The sequence below is a fragment of the Dermacentor variabilis genome, chromosome 6 (assembly GCF_050947875.1).
Source record: "Dermacentor variabilis isolate Ectoservices chromosome 6, ASM5094787v1, whole genome shotgun sequence".
NCBI lineage: Eukaryota > Metazoa > Arthropoda > Arachnida > Ixodida > Ixodidae > Dermacentor > Dermacentor variabilis.
The window spans coordinates 49,105,981-49,114,946 of NC_134573.1; positions in this window are offsets into that span (position 1 = coordinate 49,105,981).

Here is an 8,966-nt window from a genome sequence, read left to right on the forward strand (position 1 = left end):
CATCCAGCAAGTTGATGTTTATATCTCCCACAATCATTACACTCTTATTTTCTGATAGTAGTTTGCTAAGTGCGTTATCAAGAGCATAGATGAAATCTGAAACGTTAGAACCTGGTGACCTATAAACACAACCGAGAACAAACCTTTTAGTGCTACATGCCTCGATGGGCTCGTTAGTTTCCACCCATACCGTTTCGCAGCAATCGACGTGAAAGTTTAAATCATTTCGGCGAGTGTAGCTGATGCGCGGAGAAACAAAGATGGCAGCCCCACCATGCCTACTGTTTAAACGGTGACAGTATTCAGGACTATAAGACTGAAACCCATACATGTTACCATCATCGCTAGAAAGCCACGTTTCGGAAACACAAATGAAAGAGAAATTATGATCAAGCGAAGATAGAAAATTATTTATCCCCTCGTGATTCTTTCGTAGACTGCGTGCGTTAAAATGAATCAGTGAAGGATTAGTGTGAAAGTTCTATGAGAAGGCCACGTGTAGTGAAGACTCCTGAAGAACAGCGTGCGTACGAGGCGCAGCAAATTTCTCTTCTCTCTGGCCCACTCTTTGTGGCTGCTCAAAGTAGCGGCGCAAACCAAGTCGCAGGCCGGCAAAACGTCTCAGGCTAATGCTTAGGTGAATTTCCACGGGAATAATTTCAGCTGATGTCGCAGTTGGTAATCGTTCTACATCTCGTTTAGAGCTCCACGGCCCAACCACCTTCCCAGCGTGGGTTGGAGAATATTACTTATGTAATATACGTGCATGTTTATTTTGTGTCTCGCCATAAAAGAAACTTGGAGCAGCCAATCAATGGAATGAATATTTAACGGACGCGAAATAATAATGACGAACGTCCTGGTACGGCTGCTTACTAATTGTTCTAAGAAATAGGCTCACGCCAGTCTCCTGAGGTATTCCCGTGAGGATGTCTCCTTCGTAGAACCCATCTTACATGGAAAGAACCCCTGCGTGCAAAAATCATGTCAATAATAAACCGTTTTATGGCAACAGAATCGCCATCGTTTCAAACACATCTATCATGATTAGCATGCAACTTTTTATAAGTGAGCCAATTTCTTTCCTTCATAAAAAGAACTTTTCTGACGACAGGCTAGGGCAGCCTCTTACTCTGCAAGTAAAGGTTGCACCACTAACTGCCTCAGATATCCACAGGCTTTTTGGAGGATAATCTTTGTACAACGTTTTAGACCAATATTCAGGTAAGCTTCCAAAAACAAATGTATGTACGGCTTGTTGACGGAACTGAATATGAATCTGATCCTGGAGTCTCTTCGTCTCCGTCATCAGAAAAATATTCCATGAATAGAAGGGAAACGTGCTTATGTCCTTTGAAATTACGCATGCCTGATACACCCCAGTATTCGTTTCAATAAGGGGCGAAACAAGTGTTAAAACGACATGATTTATGATAAGGCGCATTCCAACGATGTGAAGCACGTAGTTTTCACCGCATGCGTTTACGAGTAGAGATTACGGTTGCGTGAGCTGCAGTTCCCAGTAAGCGTAAACTGGACCTTAGTGAGTGAGGTCACTAAGCCTTTATGTGTAAAAGAAGAACACGCCTTGAAATTGGTTTCATCTTTGTTGTGATAGCTCTGTGGTAAGGCATGCATAGTTAGAACTCCCGAAGAGCAGCGTAAACATGATCAGCGGCGTCGGAAACCGCGACGTCAATATGCGGAAGAACGTCGTGATCAGGCGAGGCTGGACGCGTTGTTCCCACCAAAATCAAACCACGCTCAGTTAGGACGCCTATCACAGTGTACCTATTAGTTAGGCAAAGCACATTCAATTGTCTTTTTGTCCATAATTTCATATCGTGTATTTTTGCATTGTTCAACGCAATGTCACATTGGCCTATCCGATCAGGTGATACCATGGCTTAGCTGGCCGACAGCCTTTACAGCTTGGATTCGAGCGCAATTTTTTTTAATCCTAGAATGGTTCATACCCATAACGGAAAAAGAATAACGCAGTAGCAGCCACGAAAGCTTCCATATGCATCACTGGGTAACAAAATTCTCACAGATGAGAGAATCTCTGATTCGGTAAGCTGAGTGAACACGACGTGGCCAAGAAGCACCAAATCACCCCACGAGTAACAGACATGCTGGATGCTTTGGCAGCGCTTGACTGGGTGCCATCAAACCATTTCACGATACGTCCGGACCTGATTTCTACGATTGCGTTTGCCCTTTATATTGACCTTAAGCAGATTCAAATTAAGCGCCGACCCATCAACCCTACAACACATGTTTAACTTATTTTTATCTGCAATGAATTATCTGCGGATAATTTTAATGCGATAGAAATTATATGGACAGTCCAGGTGCATCAGAGTCGCCGGCGTCGCGGTGATGTTTTGTATACAGTCCAAGGGCTAAAACATTGTGGCCTCAAATCCTGTACTGTAGGGGCGAGTGAAAGTGTGCGAGTGGGAGCCGAGGATGGTGGCTCGATCTCGCGCGCGCAATAGAGGAAGGCGGTTAGGCAGCGCAACGCATCGTCTTTCGTCCCGCGTAAGGCTTTGTGGGGGCCGTTCAGGTCCGGCGATGGCGACGTATGGCGTGGCTGACCATATCCTCGCACGTCTTATGTTGAACGCGATCAGCGATGGGTTAAAACTCCAGGAGCGCCGATAGCTGATAGCATCGTGCACACTGTGTTCTCGCCGCTTCATCATCATCAGCCTCGTTAGGCCCGCTGCAGGGCAAAGGCCGCTCCCATACTTCTCGAACTACCCCGGTCATATACTAATTCTGGCCAAGTTGTCCACGCAAACTTCTTAATCTCATCCGCCCAACTATTTTTCTGCCGCCCCCTGCTACGCTTCCTTTCCCTTGGAATCCAGTCCGCAACCTTTAATGACCATCGGTTATCTTTCCTCCTATTTACATGTCCCGCCCATGCGCCCCCCCCCCATTTCGTTTTCTTGATTATAACTAAGATGTCTATAACTAGCGTTTGTGCCCTCACCCAACCTGCTCTTTTATTATTCCTTAACGTTACACCCATCATTCTTTCGATAGTTCGTTGCGTCGTCCTCAATTTGAGTAAAACCCTTTTTTAAGCCTCCAGGTTTCTGCCCCGTACGTTAGTACTGGTAAGACACAGCCGTTATACACTTTTCTCTTGAGGGATAATGGGAACCTGCTATTCATGATCTGAGAATGTGTGCCAAACGCACCCCAGCCCATTCTTATTCTTCTGCTTATTCCAGTCTCATGATACAGATCCGCCGTCACTACCTGCCCTAAGTAGATGAATTCCCTTTCTACTTCCAGTGCCTCGCTACCTATTGTAAATTGCTGTTCTCTTCCGAGACTGTTAAACATTAGTTTAGTGCAGATTAATTTTTAGACCCACTCTCCTGCTTTGCCTCTGCAGGTCAGTGAGCATCCATTGCAATTCCCTGATTCACCCTGATTCCGTAATGCTTCCATGACTGCTGAGGTTTCGACTGAATCAAACCCTTTCTGGTAATCAATGAAAGCTATATCTAGGGTGAGTAATGCAGAAAGTTGGGCTAGTTAGTGATCGATCAACATACCTTGCTGGTGAAGCAGCGCACGGACAAGGACACAGAGAAGACACACAAGACGCAGCAAGTGTCGTCTTGGGTGTCTTTTATGTGGCCGCGTCAGCGCGCTGCTTCACCAGCAAGGTATGATGATATATGTAAAGGTTGGTTATATTCCGCACATTTCTCTATGACCTGATTGATAGTGTGAATATGGTCTATTGTTGAGTAGTCTTTAGGGAATCCTGCCTGGCCTTTGGTTGACAGAAGTGTAAGGTGTTCCTGATTGTATTTGCGATTCTCACCGCTTATTTCACGTTGAAGAGAGAGGCAGCACGAACGTCAAGTCGCTCACTGCTGCTGCCGCTCTTCCTCACGCCAGAAGCCACGTTTGAAATGAGATGCGTTCCCGTTTTCCTGTGCACGCGTGACACCATGCTCGTTAATTAGTCACTGAGCGAATGTTTAAAGTCGATGCGGCCGTTAAAACTACTTTTCTTACTTCGTATATCTATCTAATTATTTGTTATTGCAATCGATGGCCGGGACTGTGACTGTTTAACTTTACGAGCACTATAAATCAAAGGTTGCAAAAAGAGGCTGGCGCTGGTAGAGGTTGGTTTCGTCGTAATGCTTGCTAATCTAAAAAGAATTTGGAAATAAACGAAATTAGATGAGGTTTCATGATAGCATTAAGTGTCCAGCAGTCTGTAGAAAAAATGTGAAACGTTGAAACGTGGTTGAACAAGAGCATGACGAGTAGTTCTCGTTCACGTGGCTGGTCTTGAGGTTGCGCTGGGCTCGGGTGATGAACGCCCTTTTGCGAGAAGGAAGCCTGTGTTGAAGGCAAAGGCAGGCTTTTCCTACGCGAGGGGCAACATCGCGGAAACAGTCTCGGCAAGGGCAGGTCATTCTGGGATTTCAATGCCGCAGTTCTGGTGTTGGAAGTAGAAGGAGAGGCTATGCACCGAGATCTCCCATTTTGTAAATAATGTTACGTAGGAAGACACCGACGAAAAGCTATTTACATGTATATTTACAAGGCAATACGCCGCAGTTAGCCAAGAGGCAACAGCCCGCGCTAGCTTCCAATCGTCGTCGTCGTCTTCTTACTGCTCGGCTCTTCGTCATTGGAAATACTATCCCGTAATACAACCCCCGGCGGCAAAAGCGCCGTCCCGGAGCGACTAAAGGCCGGACTCTGAAGCAATGTAGTAGCCTTTTAGCCTACTGACGTGCACGACATCACTAGATGCCAGAGTAGATGACAAGGTTGAGCTCACAGGAGCCATTTCGTACGTCACAGGCGTCACCTGGCGCAGCCCGCGGTAGGGCCCTGTGTATCGCGAAAGGAGCTTTTCTGAAAGTCCGACGTGACGAGAGGGCGACCACCGGAGCATGAGTGCACCAGGCGAAAACTGTACGTCACGGTGGCGGGCGTTGTACAGACGCTGCTGTGTGGTTTGCGAGTCCGTCAGTCGAGCACGGGCAAGCTGGCATGCATGGTCGGCGAGGGCGATGGCGTCGCGCGCATACTCGGTTGTTGAGGCCGCAGCAGGAGGAAGTACCGTGTCAAGGGGCAAGGTCGGTTCGCGACCGTAGAGTAGATAAAATGGAGGAAATCCGGCGGTGTCGTGCCGGGAAGAATTATAAGCAAATGTCACGTAAGGAAGGGCAACGTCCTAGTCGTGGTGGTCCTCCGAAACGTACTTGGAGAGCATGTCGGCAAGAGTACGGTTTAACCGCTCTGTCAGGCCATTGGCTTGAGGGTGGTATGAGGTAGTCAGCTTGTGATGAATAGAGCAGGAACGCATAATGTCGGCGATAACTTTCGAGAGGAAGTTACGACCACGGTCAGTAAGCAGCTGTCGCGGGGCGCCATGCACTAAGATAATGTCACGCAAAAGAAAGTCCGCGAGGTCAGTGGCGCAACTGGTAGAGAGAGCCCGCGTGATAGCGTATCGGGTGGCGTAATCAGTTGCGACGGCTACCCATTTGTTCCCAGAGGATAACGTGGGAAAGGGACCGAGGAGGTCTAATCCAACACGAAAGAACGGTTCCACAGGGACGGTGATCGGCTGGAGATGACCAGAAGGTAGCACCTGAGGTGTTTTCCGACGCTGGCAGGGATCACAGGGAGCAGCATAGCGTCGGACGGCGCGAGCGAGACCAGGCCAATAGACGCGGCGGCGGACGCGGTCGTACGTGTGGGTTACCCCAAGATGTCCTGCAGTGGGTGCGTCATGCATCTCAAAGAGCACAGTCTGTCGTAGATGTTTTGCCACGACAAGAAGAAGATCAGGGCCATCAAGGAGGAAGGTCCTTCGGTACAGAACGCCGCCCTGGAGGACATAGCGGCGAATGGATGCGTCGGTAAGTTTAGAGCGCAGACGCTCGATGAGTGCTCGCAGCGATAGGTCTCGGTACTGCTCAACGGCGATGTTAGAGAAGGCAGACACAGAGAAAATGCCGTTGGCGCTACTACTGTCGGCGTCGTGAGGCTCGTCTACCGGGTAGCGAGACAGGCAGTCAGCGTCTTTGTGTATTCGGCCAGATTTGTAGGTGACAGAACGAATATTCTTGGAGGCGTAAGGCCCAGCGACCAAGTGTTGTTGTAGAATCTTTCAATGAGCAGAGCCAACAAAGCGCGTGATGGTCTGTGATAACGGAAAAGGGTCGGCCATATAAGTATGGGCAGAACTTCGCAACCGCCCAAACTAGGGCCAGACACTCACGTTCAGTGATGGAATAGTTGCGCTCCGCGGGAGAGAGGAGCCTGCTGGCGTAAGCGATAACACGGTCATGGCCACGCTGGCGTTGTGCCATTACTGCGCCAATTCCGTGACCGCTGGCATCAGTACGGACTTCGGTTGGCGCAGAAGGATCGAAATGGGCCAGAACGGGAGGCGTTGTGAGAAGGTCGATTAGAAGCGAGAATGCAGAGGCCTCGTTATCGCCCCACTGGAAAGGGGCGTCTTTTTTCAAAAGCTCGGTTAGTGGTCGTGCTATGGCCACGAAATTTCCCACGAAACGAAGTACGAGAAAAAAGAAAAAAAGTACGAGAAAAGGCCGATGAAGCTGCGCACATCCTTGACACACTTCGGAACAGGGAAGTGCGTAAGAGCATGGATCTTGCCTCGGTCCGGTTGCACTCCGTTCGCATCAACGAGATGTCCAAGGACGGTAATCTGGCGACGGCCGAATTGGCACTTCGATGCATTGAGTTGCAGACCGGCTCGCCGAAAAACTTCCAGGAATGCTGAGAGGCGCTCGAGGTGCGTAGCGAATGTTGGGGAGAATAGTATAACGTCGTCCAAGTAGCACAGGCACGTGGACAATTTGAAACCGTGAAGAAGGCAGTCCATCATGCGTTCAAAAGTGGCAGGAGCGTTACATAGGCCGAACGGCATCACCTTGAATTGATAAAGACCGTCGGCTGTTACAAAGGCAGTGTTCTCGCGGTGAAGATTGTCCACGGCAATCTGCCAGTAGCCGGAGCGAAGGTCAATACAGGAGAAATGGCGAGCACCGTGGAGGCAGTCAAGGGCGTCATCAATCCGAGGTAGGGGATACACGTCCTTTTTGGTTACCCTGTTAAGGTGCCGATAATCCACGCAAAAGCGCCATGAGCCATCCTTCTTTTTTACCAGCACAACAGGTGACGCCCATGGACTACATAACGGTTCAATAATGTTCTTGGCAAGCATTTTGCGAACTTCGGTGTGAATAACTTGACGCTCAGCCGGTGATACTCGATACGGACGGCGAAGAATAGGAGGGGCATCGCCGGTATCAATGCGATGTTTAACAGCTGTTGTTTGGGCCAAAGGACGATCGTTAAAGTCAAAAATATCTTGGTAGGAAATCAGAACGCGGTAGAGCGCACGAGCGTGCTCGGACGGCATGTCGGGTGCAATCATTTTCTGTAAGTTGGCGATGGTACAAGTTGCCGACTGCGACGATTCTCGCGGCACTCTGGCTTTGTGATCACGGTCATCGGCATCCTATCGTCTCATGAGCGACAGTGAGTGATTCTGAACCAACCCTTCGGTGAGCACGACTCGGTGCCCCGTGATGGAACGAAGAATTACTGATCGCGTGAATGATCGAGTGATTCATTAGCAGTTCTCGCCGCTTGTTTTGTTGTACCAACAAAGTCCATTTTGAGCTGTCAAGAGCAGTGCATACAACGCCCTAACGATCGTGTCTGCTAAATATTAAATCGCTAGGTGCCGCGGAAGGAGCCGAAATATCAACCACAACACCGTTCACCCTTCTCCTCCTCGGGCGTCGCACTCCGTAGAGGGACGTCAATTGGACAAGTACACTACTTACGTCGCCATGCTTTGTCGTCACTCTCAGTGACACGTGCCCTCGATAATTATTCCCGGCAGCATCAGTTATTTGTTTTATCAGTCGTTTCAATAGACGAATAAAGCTTAAATTAATAAAAAAACATACAAACTGAATTTGTGCATGTTTTTGTTTACTTCGTAGCGTAGCAAGATAGATGGTTTGTCTCCTCATTCCCGCGTAATGCAGTCGCACGCGCACAGGGCATAGTTACGCAATTTTCTGCAATATTGCAGCGCGAGATCCTGCTCTGCGATCCACTTGTGTCTGCCTCAATGTTTGTGTAGCACGTTCCTGTACCGCTGGTCACGTGTTTTCGTACATGGCACCCAAAATCGTACTCTGCACGAAATGAGACAACCGCAACATCTCGCGAGCGAGACGGTAAGCAGACGCGCAGCAGACGGCAAAAAAGCGAGAAAAAAAAAAGAAGGCGGGTCATGTGTCGTCTGCGTAACGCGTTCGTCAGCTCCGGCATGGGTGAATTCAGTGGAGGAATCTCGTTTGTGGAGACTACGCGGAGACAACCAAAGAGAGTGTCTATGTTGGAGGTGACACTCGCCCCCCTGAATCGTGGGTTATTGGCCAATTTGAAAAGCAATTTGAAAGCTTCTTGCGGTAGTGCGATCCCTACAGGGTACATTATGACTTCAAGTGTATAAGCGGAATTTGCTATATCGCCCGATGACGGCCCATTTAAACGCCAAGGAAGGACCTCATAACTGCTTCCAAACCTTCCTCATTGCCTTTTTCCGAAAAAATTCCGTTGTTTCTAAAGTAACTCCCATTGCCTCCCGTCCGTTATCATCAATATTTACTAAGTACTAAGACCCACGCGTGCTAAAAGGAAAGATCCGTTACATGACTAAGACGAATGGTCGAACATATGAGAAAAATGAGCCTTTTTAATACGGAAAGCATTCGTGTACGCTTCAAAATAATCATTTTAAACTTCAGATTTTAAGTTTTGAAGGTTTGCGTTGGTTGTATTTGCGTACGTATATATTTGTGTATGTAAATTGGTGCGTGCGTGCGCGCGTGTGAATTAGATTGAATTCTGTGATTTTC